The 17,168-nt window shown below is 41.0% G+C and overlaps 1 protein-coding gene across 3 annotated transcripts in view; it reads right to left on the reverse strand.

The window, feature by feature from the left end:
* Window positions 1-16,624, reverse strand: part of GJC1 (gap junction protein gamma 1) — a 36,769-nt gene extending 20,145 nt beyond the window's left edge. Inside the window, exon 1 of one of the 3 annotated variants that reach the window (XM_079905646.1) lies at window positions 15,933-16,624. The gene's annotated coding sequence lies outside the window, so the exon portion shown is untranslated. Of the gene's footprint in view, window positions 1-8,039; window positions 9,535-15,489; window positions 15,548-15,932 lie in introns of those variants that run through there. The other 2 variants (XM_079905647.1, XM_079905648.1) reach the window with 2 other exon arrangements.
* Window positions 16,625-17,168: the final 544 nt, after the last annotated feature.

A 17,168-nucleotide genomic window follows, 5' to 3' on the forward strand; every position in this document is an offset into this window, starting at 1 on the left:
GTGGGATCTTCCCAGACCAGGGCTTGAACCCGTGTCCCCTGCATTGGCAGGCAGATTCTCAACCACTGCGCCACCAGGGAAGCCCCCTTGTCAATTTTTTAATGCTCACTAAACTAAAATAACCAGGAAATTTTAAAAATTTAAATAAGTAGTGCTATTCTAAATGTTTTACAAATTCAACAACCGAGTCCAAATGGGTCAGAGCCAAGTTTTAATCTGCTTCTAATTAAAAAAATTTTTTTAAACCTCAAAATCTATAATAGGTAGACCATATTTAAAAACCTTAATTTCGGGCTTCCCTGGTGGCGCAGTGGTTGAGAGTCCGCTTGCTGATGCAGGGGACGCGGGTTCGTGCCCCAGTCCGGGAGGATCCCACATGCCGCGGAGCTGCTGGCCCCGTGAGCCATGGCCGCTGAGCCTGTGCTCCGCAACGGGAGAGGCCACAACAGTGAGAGGTCCACGTACCGCAAAAAAAAAAAAAAAAAAAAACAAATCAAAAAAAACACACCTTAATTTCTTTTCTAAACAAAAAATCCAGGATGAACTAATATTCTAGAAAAGTGATTCTAACTTTGAATTTTGTGAAACTAAGAGCAAGCACTTAACTAGGAGCCAAGAGATTCTAACAGGCACTTCAGGAATAAATATTTCTTTCCACTTTTTCATTTGTGAGATAAGTGAAGAATATCAGATTAGATTATTATTAAGGTCCCTTCTACTAACAGTTGATGAAAATCAACTCAGGCAGAGTACTATTCATAAAACAACCAACAAATTATGTGGAATTCTGAACTCTAGGGACAGGAAAGAAGCAAAGTAAGAGCCGTGAAATTAAACAATAATAAAATGTCAAATTTTCAAAAAGGCACTTCCTAGTCATCCCAGAAAATCTGTGGTTGGACTAAAATTAAAAATTTCAATATTGACTCACCATGATTCTACATTATTAACTATCTGGGCATCCCAGATTATGAGCTGAGCGATTAAGAATAGTGCTAGTGACTCACATTCCTGAATGAGATTGCTTTATGTGTAGAGACAAAGAATCAATTAAAGGGTTTACAATGAAGTTTTGTTTAACTGGAACGTTTTAAGTGGAAGTTAATTCTGCATGAGTGATAATAGATGTTTAATAACTAGCTAGTGACAATTTCTAAGCAAAAGCACTATGGCAGCCTTAATCTATGTATTACAAACAGTAATCTATGTATTATAAATATGAAAACAACTTGTTTTTCAAAAGAGCTCTTGGCTATGGACGATATTTGAGAAACATAAATTTTTTTGTAAATCAAATTATAAAATAAAGGAGAGAAAGTAGTTTGAAATCTTGGCTCCATTAACAAGGAAACAAAATACACCATTGTGGGTTGAAGTGTCAATCTATGCTGGCAAAAAGCCATTCTATTTGAATGTAAGAACCTTCAGGAACCAGCTGGAGAAGTATGGGGAACCTGGGATAATGTGTTCATTCACAGTGCATCGTAAGTGGTACTGTCTTCATGTAAAAAAGGACAGTATTGGTACACTTGTCCAAAACAGCTTAAGTCAAATCAAAAGGATGACATCAGTCTAGGAAAATGACATGTCTAAGAAAAAATTTAAAAAAATAAACATATAACATTACCAGTATGACTAGGGTCACAACACAAAATTTACAAAAAACATTATCATACACTGATGGTGAGGATGGTCTGATACAATCTTTCTGGAAGGCATTATGGTAATATTTATCAGAAACTTTAAAATGTTTTATGTCCTTTGATCAGTAACATCACATCTAGTAATTTACCTTAAATGAATGCCCAATAAAATATAAATATATTTATTTATAAAATAAATATCTTAAATGAATGCCCAATAAAAGAAAAATTTTACATAATTTATGATATAATCTCTATGAGGAAATACTGTACAACCATTGTAAATCTTGTTTTCGAACAGAGATCACAAAATACAAATGTCTACAACTATATAGAGACAAAAAGTAGATTAGTGGTTGCCTAGGACTGAGAAGAAGGGGGAAGAGTAGGGAATGACTGATAACAGGTACGGGGTTTCCTTTGGGGGGAATGAAAAAATTCTAAAATTAAACTGAGGTGATGGCTACACAACCCGGTGGATATACTAAAACCACTGAATTGTACATTTTAAACAGGTGAACTGTACAGTGTGTGAATCATACATCAAAAAAGCCATTTAAGACATTTTCTAAATGTCTAGGCACCAGTAAGTGACACAAGGAACTGAAACAGAAAAATGGGGCCTGGACAACACAGGCACCAACTAAAGAGAGGCTACTGATTGTTAGCTACAGCTGCTGTTGTTACCAGACTGTCATATCTTTCAAAATAAGTCTTCAACCTGGATTTTTATGTGAAGCCTGATTTGGGGGTAATTTTTTTCTTTTCTTTTCTTTTCTTTTTTTCCTCTGTGTTGGGTCTTCGTTGCTGCACGCGGACATCCTCTTGTTGTGGTGCACGGGCTTCTCATTGCAGTGGCTCCTCTTATTGCGGAGCATGGGCTCTAGGCGCGCGGGCTTCAGTAGTTGCGGTGCATGGGCTTGGCTGCTCTGCGGCATGTGGGATCTTCCCGGACCAGGGCTCGAACCCATATCTCCTGCATTGGCAGGCGGATTCTTAACCACTGCGCCACCAGGGAAGTCCCTGGGGGTAACTTTTTGATTGAAGTATAAAATACCTACAGAAAGGTGCACAAATTTAAGTGTGCAGCTCAATGAATTTTCACATATCCATGTAACTAGCACTGAAATCAAGAGCAAAGCATTACCAGCCACCCAGAGCCACAGTTATGCCCCTTCCTACCCAAGGGAAACCGTCACTATTGACATCTTGGATGATTCTTTGTTGTGGGAGACTGTCCTATGCATTGTAGAATGTTTTGCAGCATCCCTGGCCTCTTCCAGTTGTGACAACCAAAGATGTCTCCAGATACTGCCAAATACCCCTTGGGGAACAATATTATACCACATTGAGATCCACTAGTTTAAACTGTCCTTGAACGTTACATAAATGGAATCACAGAATGGACTCTCTTGTATCAGATTCATAAGGAATACACTTCTAAAAAAATTTTTTAAATAAAAGAATACACTCTCGTGTCTGTTTTTTTTTTTTTTTTTTTTTTTTTTTTGTGGTACACGGGCCTCTCACTGTTGTGGCCTCTCCTGTTGCGGAGCACAGGCTCCGGACGTGCAGGTTCAGCAGCCATGGCTCACGGGCCCAGCCGCTCTGCGGCATGTGGGATCCTCCTGGACCAGGGCACGAACCCGTGTCCCCTGCATTGGCAGGTGGACTCTCAACCACTGCGCCACTAGGAAAGCCCCTGTGTCTGATTTTTGTTCAACATCTGCTGAGTCACCAATCTTATTGCATTTAGCTCTAGTCTGTTCATTCTCTTTGCTTTATTATATTGCCAGTGTGTATATATCACAATTTATCCATTCTACTGCTGATGGGCATTTGAGCAGTCTCCAGTTTGGAGCTATTATGAATAATGCTACTGTGAACACACCAAATGTGCCTTTTGGTGATTATATGTACATTTCTGTTGAATACCTAGACCCAGAATTGCTAGTTGTAGGGTATGCATATGTCAGCTTTAGTAGATCAGTACTTTTCCTAAGGGGGTTGTATTCATTTACACTTCTACCTGTCTCCTTTTTTTTTCATGTTGGCAACTAATAGAAAAAAATTTTTAAGTAATATTGAGCCAGATATTTTATTGGCTGAGTAAAGCCTGCCAATTTGTGATCTGTTTTAAAAAAAAATGTTTCACTATGTGAGAAAATGCTCATGTGTAGTAAAGAGACAAAAAAACAAACAAAATAACTCCCAATAAGATAATATGCCTGAATGGAAATACACCAACATTAACAATTGCCTATGAATGTTTTCTCTTCTATTTGCTTTTCAGTATCTTCTACAATAAACATGTAATAATGAAGTTGGCAAAGCCTTCCTATGCAACGAAAGCCCCAAGAGAAATTTAAAAAGTAGGTCAGGGTACAAATTTCATAATATTTGCATACATACATATTTTACATTCATGAAGACCTAATTAAGTAATGAATACATCACAGAAAAGTTAACTATCTCATAGAATCTTTGGTACAATTACTACACGGCCCCTCCATAAGGGGGTCCACGACAGAACTTATATAAAATTTCACCCTAGAGTAAAATATAGGATGGTGAGAGTACAGGGTAATCCTTAATTTGGAAGGATATATCAAAAGATAGTAGTCCTCTGACATATGTTATATAGCAGGTAGTATAATAATGCTGCTCTTCCCATTTCTTTAGAGACTCACTCTAAAATGCTCCAGAAGCAACACAGAAAATTAACATACTCAATACTCCCTTGAAATGCATAGTTGTTGCCATTGCTACCTGCTGGCTATTGAGTGCCTGATATTGAATATTTGGAAAGAGTCACCTCTATTTGAGAAAATGATTATTAAAACAGCCACCAAAACCTTTCCAGTGTCCCTTATGAGTTCTATTAAATGTTTACTTGACACGCGAAAATGTTACAAACCTCATACTTCCTGTCCTAATCACTCCACTTCATATCAAGGATTCTGCTGTTGGGATAAGACTGTGCCCATGAGATTCACTACAAACCCAAAAGATGTATCTCCTGAGTCAAGATACTAAATGCTAATATACTGCCTTAAATGGAGTTTTTTAAACCAAAATAACCTGTTACTTTAAGGCTTTGCTAAAGGGCACTAATCTGAGCACTGCTCCCATCTGCATTTTCCTATCAAGAAACTACACTGACATGTATATAATTATAAAACCAAATGGCAAAAAACAGTTTTCTGAGGCAAAATAAATAAAAAGCAGTAGAAAATAAAGCTTTTAACTACTAAGAGCATTCTAGCTGGGGTTCAAAATGCTAAGGTTGCTTTAAATTTCTCATTGAACTAGTAACCATAATTAACTGGCAACCAAAATAAATCTATTCAAGCTATGCATACATAATTTTCCTCCCAGGATATATCACAGATCATAAACACATTTTCCCATCCTCTTTCCTTTTCAGAGTTCAAGTATGATAGGAGACAATGGCTTCAGATACACAATTCAATAAGAACTGAGATACTCCCCCAACTCCCGGTAATTTTTCCAAGCTCAAAAAAGAAAGCTTTCCTTTCCAAGTGAATCTGAGAAGTGCACATCTGCTTGAACTGCTCAACCTTTAATAAATATAAAGCTTTCACTCTGAATAACATGAACATCTAGTACTGAACTGGAATGTGAGATCAAAGAAAACTATTTGAGTTAGACAAGCAAACAAATTCCCTTTCAGAAAGTACTATATGGCTTCTCTCACTAAATCATTTTCTGTACAAATCCAGATAGGCTAGTCAGTCAGGTCTTTTAAAAACAGAACTAATAATTAACATTTCTGACATTATAAGCTTAAAAATCATTATCTTAAGAAACAAACAAACAAACCAAGCACCTTTATCACCCAAATCTTCCACAAACACACGGTTTCATAGGTTCACACACTATATCAATGGTAAAAGAAATGTTAAGAGGTTGGCTACGCTAGTAGTAGTCTCCAATTTCTAGAGTCTGAGGATCTTTATGTAACTGCAAAAGATTTTCCACTACATAATAGTGGTTATACATTTATTATCTATCTTTGGAGAAAACACATACACTGGTAAAGTTTAAAAATAAATCTGCAGTTTATGTATCATAACATCACTCATATATACATTTGAAAAGGTTATACGTATCTGTAAGACATTACTTATACACTTCACAGATAATACTTGCATGGATTCTGAGGTCATCCTTCAACTATTCTGCAGTGGCCCATTGTCTGACACCATAGTATGACATTAATATCCTTATTTTACTGAAGAGAATACTAAAGATCATGATGACTTGCTTAAGATCACACAACTAATTAGCTGTAAAGCCTAGAATACAACTCAAGACCTACTGATCGTTTTCCTATACCATGTAGATTTAGTATTTAATTTTATTTTAAGACCAAACAGAAGGTCACTGAAAAAACTGACAGTGATATACAATTAATATAACTAAAGAAAAGATTCCATTTAAAACAGCAACAAATAGATGAAAAAAACTTAGGAATAAGCCTCACAAGAAACATAATACCCAGGAAAATACTACCGAGGAACACAAAAGACTTAAATGCGTAAAACACGTTAAAGACTTAAAGCATTCTATGTTCTTGGATATAATAGCCATCATAAAAATATTAATTCTTCCTAAATTAATCTAAATTTAATGCAATCTTGATTTCTAAAAATGCCAATAGGATTTCTTTGGAACCAGACAAACTAATTCTAAATTTAATGTGTAAAATTAAATAGTAAGAATGGTTGGGAAATTTCAGAAAGAGAAATGAGGGCATACAAGCTTCTCTCAATATATACTATAAAGTTGTAATAATTTTAAAATGTGGAACTGGCAAAACGATTAACAAACTAGAACAGAATAGAAAGTCCAGAAGATCCAAATACATCTGAGAATTTAATGTATGATAAAGGTGGCATTTCAAACTAACGGAAAAAACATGGAATATTCAATAAATGATATTGAACTACCATGGGTAGCTATCTAGAAAAAAATTAAAGTTGGATCTTTAAATTCCAGATGGATCAAAGATTTTAAATTAAAAACAATACAATAAAAGTTAGATGAAAACATGAACATTTTTTCTTAATAATCTTAGTGAAAACTTTTCTAAAATGACACAAAACCTAGAGGTCAAATGAAAGAAATGACAAATTCAATTATATAAAATATAATTTCTAGAAAGCAAAAAAATACTATAAACAACTCAAAAGATACACTAAATGCTTAAAATTATTTGCAATTCTTAGAATAAAAGGCTAAATTCTCTTAACACATAAAGCGCTCCAGCAGATCATTAAAAAAAACAAAAACACTCAATAGAAATGTGAAATGCAGACACAGAAAACAAACTTATGGTTACCAAAGGGGAAGGGGGGAGGGATAAACGAAGAGTTTCAGATTAGCAGATACAAACTATTATATATAAAACAGATAAACAACAAGGTCCTCAACTATACTTCAATTTAAAAAAAACGTGCAAAGAAGAGAGAGTTCTCAGAAAAATATAAATGGCTTTTAATAATACAGTATGAAAAGATATTCAATATCACTTGTAATTAAAGATTTACAAATTAAAACTATACCAATAGGGCTTCCCAGGTGGCGCAGTGGTTGAGACTCCGCCTGCCGATTCAGGGGACAAGGGGGACAAGGGTTCGTGCCCCGGTCCGGGAAGATCCCACATGCCGCGGAGCGGCTGGGCCCGTGCGCCATGGCCGCCGGGCCTGCGCGTCCAGAGCCTGTGCTCCGCAACGGGAGAGGCCAAAACAGTGAAAGGCCCGCGCACCGCAAAAAAAAAAAACTATACCAATATACTACTTTTTCATTTATCCCATTGGAAAAAATTTAAAAATTGATAACAGATCAGCAAGAAGGAAGGGTGTATATATAAAGAGGCATTCTTTGTGCTCTACTGGAAGTGATGGGGTAAAATGGTAAGCGTCTATAAAAGACAACGTGGAAATATCCATCAAAATTGAAAATGCAGATGTATTCTGATCCAGCGATTCCAGTGCTCAACACTTATCTAATGAAATGTTCAGACATACAAAATAATGTACAAGAATATTCACTGCAGTACTGCTGATAATGGGCTGTAAACAATTTAAAGTCTATCAGTACGGGACTGGGTAAACAAATTACAGAACATCTATTAGTCAAAAAAAAAAGAGCTCTATCTGCAATGATATGAAACAAACTAAGATATTATTAATGAAAAATGCAGGGTACAGAACAGTGTGTAGAGTATTCTACCATTTATGTACGTTGGGGGGGTGGGGGATACTGAATATATGGATATCTGTAGAAGAATTCACAAAAAAAGCAAACAGTAATTGCTTCAGCAGAGAAAAGAAAACTGAGTGACTGAGAAGAGAATAAAGGAAGACTTACTTTTTTTAAAACATATTATTTGTTTGTTTTTGGCTGCATTGGGTCTTCATTGTTGCCCATGGTCTTTCTCTAGCTGTGGTGAGCGGGGGCTACTCTTCGTTGCGCTGTGTGGGCTTCTCATTGCGGTGGCTTCTCTTGTTGCAGAGCATGGGCTCTAGGAGCACAGGCTTCAGTAGTTGTGGCATGTGGACTCAGTAGCTGTGGCTCACGGGCCTAGCTGCTCGAACCCGTGTCCCCTGCATTGGCAGGCAGATTCCCAACCACTGCGCCACCAGGGAAGCCCCAGAAGACTTATTTTTCACTGTACATCCTTTCATACCTTTTGATTTTGTATTATGTATACCTATTTCAAAAAAAAATTTTGTCAGTGAAGTGAAATACTCAAACTGTCGATGTCAGCCTTAATGTATAACTGCATAATATAGCCAGGTTTCTTGGGACATTAATTATACTGACTCTTGGCCCACCAAATGGGGAGAAATTAAAATTAGAACTAAGTACAGTATGTCAAAGGAAAAAACTAATCTTCAATTTCTTTATTCCATCTGATAGCAATTTCTTTATTCCATCTGATAGCCTGCCTAAGCCTAGCTGCGATTATCTTCCTGGGAGACAAGAGTCTCCACTGTGTATACCACACCATAAGTGATCATTGTATTTCTGGTCTATTAAAACTGCTGAAGCGAATTCCCTGGTGGTCCAACGGTTAGGACTCCACACTCTCACTGCCGAGGGCCTGGGTTCAATCCCCTGTCAGGGAACTAAGATCCCATAAGCCTTGCAGTGCGGCAACATGGATGGACCTAGAGATTGTCATACTGAGTGAAGTAAGTCAGACAAAGAAAGAGAAATATCATATCCCTTATATGCGGAATCTAAAAAATGATACAAATGAACTTATTTACAAAACAGAAACAGACTCACAGACTTAGAGAATGAACTTATGGTTACCAGAGGGGAAGGATGGGGGGAAGCGATAGTTAGGGAGTTTGGGATCTACATGTACACACTGCTATATTTAAAACGGATAACCAACAAGGTCCTACTGTGTAGCACAGGGAACTCTGCTCAGTGCTATGTGGCAGCCTGGATGGGAGAGGAGTTTGGGGGAGAATGGATACGTGTATATGTATGGCTGAACCCCTTTGCTATGCACCTGAAACTATCACAACATTGTTAATCAGCTATACTCCAATATAAAGTTAAAAAAAAAAAAAACTCCTGAAGACTGATCAGGCCATGGCTACCAGTAAGTTCACATCAGTAAGTATTTACTGAAGACCTAGCACTGTAATGGCATGTAAGACCAAAAATACAAAAAACAAAATACAATAATAAGGCTTCTAGTCAGAACAAAAGCTTTGTCAGAAGTTACTTCATTACCATCAATAACTACAAATAAAAAAGAAATTAGTAAACATCCAAATAATTGCTGAATACCTAAATGAACTATGAGCTGGGTGGCTGGGGATACTGGCCATCCTTATGGAATATAAAGTATAGTCTGGGAATTCCCTGGTGGTCCAGTGGTTAGGACTCGGCACTTTCACTGCCGGGCCTGGGGTTCAGTCCCTGGTCAGGGAACTAAAATCCTTCAAGCCAGGGCATGGCGGGGGGCAGGGGATGGGGCGGGGTATAGTCTAATGGTGACACAGGTATTATACAAATAATTAAATTAATTAAAACTGTGATCTGTCCTACAGAAGGGAAGTGCAGGGTGCTATAAGAGTGTATTATAGGGGTCCCTAATCTAATATAGGAGAATCAGAGAAGGTTTTTCTTCAGAAGTGATATTTAAGCAAATTCTGAAGAATGAAGAGCTGCCTTCCAGGCAGAGGGATTAGCTACAGCACGTACAAAGACTGCTGGGTGAGCTTTGAACCTTCAGGGAACGGGGCGGGGGAAAAAAAAAGATCAGTATGGCTAGACCATATATACCAAGAAAGCAAGTAAAAAGAAACGATGCTCGAGAAGCAGGCAAGGCCAGATCACATCATGTTAAATGAAGAGCGAAGGGAAAACAACAGAAGTTTTCAGGTAAGTGACTCGATTAAATTTTTTTTAAAGATAATTTTAGCTGCTGTGAGAAGAATACAAGAGGGTATATTGCTTAGGTGTATATAATACATAGTAAAAGTACAAAGAAATGCAAGAGAATAATAAATTCCAGTTGGTGATTACCTCTGGGAAGGACGCCTACAACAGTGGTTGTTTGGGGTACGGGGGTGCAATCAGGTAGGGAAACAGAGAAGACTTCAACCGTACTGATAATATTGTATTATTATTATTATTTTTGAAACAAGAGTGAACGAGGAAGGACCATTTAAAATTGACCTATAATAGGGACTTCCCTGGTGGTCCAGTGGTTGAGAGTCCGCCTTGCAGTGCAGGGGACGCGGTTCAATCCCTGGTCAGGGAACTAAGATCCCGTGTAACGTGGGGCAACTAAGCCTGTGCACTCTGGAGCCCGCACAACACAACTAGAGAGCCCTCGTGCTAGAGAGAAGCCCGCGTGCTGCAATGAAGCATCCCGCATGCCACAACTAAGACCCAATGCAGCCAAATTAATTAATTAATTAATTTAATTGACTATAATAATTGTCGGGACTTCCCTGGTGGCGCAGTGGTTAAGAATCCACCTGCCCATGCAGGTGACATGGGTTCCAGCCCTGGCCCAGGAAGATCCCACATTCCGAGGAGCAACTCTGCCCGTGCGCCACAACTATTGAGCCTGAGCTCTAGAGCCCGTGAGCCACAACTACTGAAGCCTGCGCGCCTAGAGCTCGTGCTCCACAACAAGGGAAGCCACCACAGTGAGAAACCCACGCACTGCAATGAAGAGTAGCCCCCGCTCGCCACACCTAGAGAAAGCCCGCGCCCAGCAACTAAGACCCAATGCAGCCAAAAATAAATAAACAAATTTATTTTTTAAAAAAATCGTCTTGGGAAAAGGTGGCCTAGACTAGGATGGGGAGACTAGAGTGGAGAGAAACTGCAAGAATCTAGCCTCAGTAAGTTGTTGATAGAGCCACTTAATGAAACTGAGTACAGTGAAGAAGGTCTAGGTTCGGAGCCAAGATCAAGAGCTCAGTCTGGGCAACTCAATTAAAAATACCTCTGAGTATCTAAGTGGAGTTGTTGATTGAGCAGGCAGCTTGGATCAGAAAAGGGGTCTGAACTACAGATTAAAAAATGGTTGTATTCAAAATATACATGGGAACTGAAACCACAGAATGGTTAAGATTAGAGTGAGAAGGGAGGAAGACTAAGGACCAAGACCTGAGAAAGACCATCAATTAAAGATCTGGTTGGGGTGGAGGGGACCTGAAGGAATAGCCAGAGATCGAGGAAGGACAATTCGAACCCAAATAAACACCTACTCTAGATAGGCACTTAGGAATCCAAGGTTCAAGAATGAGTCAAAGGGAATTCCCTATAAATAGACAAGAGTCTAGATCCACTTTACTCTGAACATTCCCAAAAGGAATGCTGTAACTCAGTTAAGTAACAATAAATTCCATCAAAACTGATAAATCCTTCCAAGATGTAGATGAAAAGTTTTCTAACTATTTGAGACTTAAATACAATTAAGAGATTAGTCGAAAACAGGGGTGTGGAGTTTATTCCATTTCTGTAGAGAAAAAATGAAAACCCGAAATCCTATACATTTCTTTTCTTTCAAAGATTTTTAGATAATTTCCAGATTGCTAAACCTTTTTAGCATGTTAAACCAGGGGTCCGAAATTGAAATCTGGACTTCCCTGGTGGCGCAGTGGTTAAGAATCTGCCTGCCAATGCAGGGGACAGGGTTTCGAGCCCTGGTCCGGGAAGATCCCACATGCTGCGGAGCAACTAAGCCTGGACGCCACAACTACTGAGCCTGCGCTCTAGAGCCCACGAGCCACAACTACTGAGCCCGTGTGCCACAACTACTGAAGCCCGCATGCCTAGAGCCCATGCTCCGCAACAAGAGAAGCCACCATAATGAGAAGCCCGCGCACCGCAACGAAGGGTAGCCCCCACTCGCCACAACTAGAGAAAGCCCTCGTGCAGCAACGAAGACCCAACACAGCCAAAAATAAAAAAAAAAACAGGGGCCCCCAACACTTGGGCCACGGACTGATACCTGTCCCTGGCCTGTTAGTAACTGGGCTGCAGAGCAGGAGATGAGCAGCAGGCAAGGGAGGGAAGCTTCATCTGTATTTACAGCCACTCCCCATCGCTCACATTACCGCCTGAGCTCTGCCTCCTGTCACCATTATGGTGAGTTGTATATTTCATTATATATTAATGTAATAATAATAGAAATAAAGTGCACAATAAATGTAACGCACGTCAATCATCCCGAAGCCATCCCCACCCCACCCCCATCCGTCCGTGGAAAATTGTCTTCCACGAAACCAGTCCCTGGTGCCAAAAAGGTTGGGACCGCCGTGTTAAACTGTAAGCATTTTGAGAACAAAGCCCACATAACATTCATCTTTGAACTGAATCTTCAGCCCAGTTCAGTGTTTAACATAGTACCTGACGGAAAAAACAGTTAACTGAATGAATGGCCACCAGAACACTTTTGTCCAAACTGTACTAGTGCTACAGCATATATAGCCTCATAGAACAGGCTTTAACTGAGAGTTCTACTCATTCCACAGAAATAAAGATCTCTCATCCTTGTCTTACGGTAAAAAAAACCCCATGGGGCAACACGTTCCACTGGTCTGAATGGTAAATCCAAGTGCTGTCAGCCACTGCAATGCTTGCAAAACTCAAGAATGTACTAGCCTATGCCAACCCGTACTGACTGATCATTCATTCTTTTTTTTTCTTTTAAATAAGTTTTAATATTTAATTAATTAATTAATTTGGCTGCTCCGGGTCTTAGCTGCGACACGTGGGCTCTTTTTCAGTTGCGGCATTCGGGATCTAGTTCCCCGATCAGGGATGGAACCCGGGCCCACTGCGCTGGGAGCGCGGAGTCTCAACCACTGGACCACCAAGGAAGTCCCTGATCATTCTTTCTTTCTTTCTTTCTTTTTTTTAAATATTTATTTATTTGGCTGCACCAGGTCTTAGTTGGGGCATGCAAGATCTTTAGTTGCAGCATGTGGGATCTAGTTCCCTGACCAGGGATCGAACCCGGGCCCCCTGCATTGGGAGCCCGGAGTCTTAGCCATTGGACCACCAGGGAAGTCCCTCATTCATTCTTGAGAGCTGTAGAAAACAGCAATGCTCAGACTTAACCAAATAGGTCCTTACTTTCACACAAACTAAATTCATCAGCTGCGGTAGTGTGCTTGAAAAACAACTGTTGACACTTTGCTGATATTAACAGTTCATAACTGTTTTCTATGTGTAAGCTTCAGGTTAATGATAATAACCAAAATCTATCGTATATGTATTCTCAAAGAAGTGGTCTACAAAAGCAAAAAACCCACAAAAAACCCATCCTTTCTCTGCCTAAATCTTCACTAGATATTTTGGATAGGAGCCACACATGTTCTATGGCCACAAGAAAAGCACAAGTTCAGAAATAAGTAATTATACCTCCAGGTGCACTTAACTATCAAGATTAATATTAAAAACAAAACAAAGGAAAACACCTCATTTATTTTGAAATGTGAACTAAAAAAACCCAGCTTTTTTGGAACTCATCACTTTGCACTGAATAAGTCATGGAACAAACTATGTATTTATTAAGAAAGTCATGCTCTGAATTTTAATTATATGTTTTGTATTCTAGGATCCCAATTAATGAATTGATAGGTAAGCCTGAAGCTAGAAGTGAAGGAGGGTGTAGCTAATCAGAGACCCACCCTGAATCCTTTCACTTTGGCTAATTTATACAGATACAAAATAAGAGTAAAAATGATTAAGAGACAGCGGCATTTATAAGTAAGATTATTATGTTGAAGATATGTTAACTTCTTAAATCCTTTCTTTTTTTTCCTTTTTTTTAATGGTTAAGATGGTAAATTTTGTTACATATATTTTCCCACAATTAAAAAAACCAAACACATCTATCTTCCCTCCCTCTCCCCCCCCCCCCGCCCCCGCAGGTGAACTCCTTATCTTGATCCGTATTTAGTTGATGTAACCTGGAGAAAGCTGGGAGGAATTCTTAAATCCTTTCAATTAAAGACTGAAACTCAATTCAACCTTCACGAACTGAATAGAAAGTTACTGAGTCCTTTGCTCCTTTTTAAGAGCATTGTGGCTACTAGCACAAGTAGAAAACCAATTCAAAAGTCACACAACCTAAAAGGAAGCTAAAAGCGTTGACTTTTGGAAAGGATGTTGGAAATGCTCTGGAAAAGTGCACAACAGTTTAAGATTATTAGTAAATAGTATCAAACCATTACAAATCAGGACAAATAATAAAAGGAGAATTTTCACATAACCACCATGTATTCTCTTCAAAATGTCCTTTGCCTACAACACCCTGCTCACAAAGATCTGGTGAAAACTAAGACACAGATTTGTTTACCAGCGCTTTTTACCTTTTACCCAGAACAGTTCATGTTTCTTTAATTCTGCCATTACATAGCACTTAAGAAATCCAAAGCAACTGCAATATACAAAACTCTGCTAAAATCCAAAAAATAAAACACACACAAAAAAACATCAAATGTAATCACAATTCACATACTTTTAATCGGGAGCTCTGCAGTTAAGTTTATTTTTCTGCATTCTTATTCTGAAAAATACCTAAGCCCTCTTCCAGGGGTAAAGGATTTGATCCCTAAATTACATTATGAAGGCTTTTTTCTACAGATATTAATGTACTCCGTTTATCAGGGAATTAAAATCCCTTTCATTTATAGTTTGATTTTTACAGCACTTTCACCGGAACGTATACACAACACGAACGTATAATAATTTTAGATTAATCAGGCCTACAAGATAACGCTTATCCAGAACTTATTCTAACTTGGTTTATTCGATCCCACAAAGTAATCTCGATGCTAACAAAATAAAGCTCGAGCACAATGAAATCTGTAACACTGCTGGTTCTCAACGAACAAAAATTCCTTCAAATGGTAAAAACCAAACTCGCCCATTTCCCAAAGAAACTGTAATCCCAATCTTAGAAACAGTCGCAAAAAAAAAAAGAAATAAAAAAAGAACAAACAATTCTAAACCACACAATCATGTAACTCTTTCCAACTCAAAGCTCCAAGAGCAGCCGCCAACCACACAACTGGCCACAATCACAGCGTTAGCGCCTTCTCGTAATTTTGAATCTGGAGACAGAAGGAAAAAAAACCACAACACACCAGTCATCCAAAGTTTCACGAAGAGGAAAAAAAAATCATTTTAAGTAAAGAAAACGTGTTAACCGAGAGGCGACTACTGCATTCCCCATCTCCCACTACCAGCCCGCGAACTAAATCTCTCAAACATTCAAGGAGACAGAAGTCCCGGCAGGGATGTTAGAGGAAAGAGCCAGACGAACCGCACGCCGCCCGGAGAGATGTCAGGAGCCAAGCATCGGGAGACAAAGACCAGCCCGCGAAGAGCCCCGGCGCGGCCCTGCGCCCCTAACAGCCCGAGGAGTTGCGAGCACCGCCCAAGAGCGAGCCCAGGTCCTTCGGGCTCCCCGCCCACCTGGCGCCGCATCCGCAGCCCCGGCCCACCCCCGAGCCGTTTTCCCTCCCAATTTGGGAACCGCGCGCCTGGGGACAAAGAGGGAGGGCGCGCCGGGGGCAGCGGGTCGCGACGCCCCTTCGGGCTCGGACGGAAGCCCTTGGTGGCGTCCTCTCCCTCCCCCCTGCCCCCGCCTCACTCTCCGCCGGCCCACCTGCCCCTCTCGGGCCTCCCCACAAGTTCTCCCACACACCCCCTCGGGCCCCGCCCCTGGCCCGCCGCCTCTCCGCCGACCCTGTGGCCGCCCCTCACCTGCCGGCGGGGTCCCCCGGAACCGCCTCCTCCACCGGGCCTCGGCCCGTCCCGCCGGCCGCCGCCTCATGTGCCCCGCGTCGCCATCGCCTTCGCCGCCACCGTCATCTCTCCTCCTCCTCCTCCTCCACCGCCGCCTTCGCTTCAGTCTCCGGCCGCGGCCAAAGCCGCTCCCGCCGCCCAGAGCCACAGGGAGGCGCCTGCGCAGTGCGCGCCGCGGTGGGGGCGGGGGCGTCCCGCCGAGGTCTGGGAGACGGGGGTGCGCTGCACGTGGAGCTGTGGTAGGAGGGGGCGTCCGGAGCGCGGGGGCGGAGGCGCGGGCGTCCAACTTTCCGCGGAGGGGTCCGCGCGCTCCCGGACGGGGCAGTGGCGCGGCGCTTGTAGGAACTACCCAGGCGCGTGGAGTCTGGGCCCTGGGTGGGCGCAGCCTTCGCCTCCCGGACAGTTCATTCCTCCAGCTTGATCCTCAGGACAGGAACTCCGCCGTGGGCAGTGCCTCACTTCGAGCGGGCAACTAACGGCGCAGTGAGGACACGCCTTACCTGGGTATCCTGGGTTGCTGGTCCAACGAGCCCCGGAGTTGTATTCTGTGCACTCCGCCAAGGCCTGGGTCCAGTGTAACGCGGGATGCTGATTCCCCGTTCTAGGTTCTGCTCTACAACTACTCCAGGATCCTACTGGCCCCCGTCGGGTTAATCGTCCGAATTCCTTGGCCTCTGAGCTTTTAGTGTTGTTCTAGATACTTTTGAAATCCTGGACTTCTCCGATTAGCCAGACCCTAATAGGCCATTTCCTTTTAACCCCTTGCATCCCAGCAGGATCCCATTTTCAAAGGACTTTGCATAGGAATCTCCAGCCTTGAATTGCCTCGTAGGAATGTGAAAACTCCTCAAATGGTTTAAGTAGAGGGAGTCCGTGCATAACAACAGAAGTCGTACTAAGGAGATGAGAGAATACTTTACTTTGTAAAGTGCTCCTGAATTATCTTATTGACCATCATTATGCGGAAGGATAGGTTTTCATTTTACCCTTTTGACCACAGAGGAAATTAAACTCTAACTAGTGAGGTGTCTTGCTACAGTTCAACCCCACCCCCTCTACGAAAAGCCAGGCCCTTATGGCCAGTCAAGTGGCTGAAAACTTGAGGGCTGAGCATCTGGCCCACTGACAGATGTTTTGTTTGGCTAGTATGATGTTTTCCAAAATTATGAATTAGTTGCCACATTTTAAAAATCT

Source organism: Stenella coeruleoalba (genome assembly GCF_951394435.1).
Source record: "Stenella coeruleoalba genome assembly, chromosome: 19".
Classification (NCBI taxonomy): Eukaryota; Metazoa; Chordata; class Mammalia; order Artiodactyla; family Delphinidae; genus Stenella; species Stenella coeruleoalba.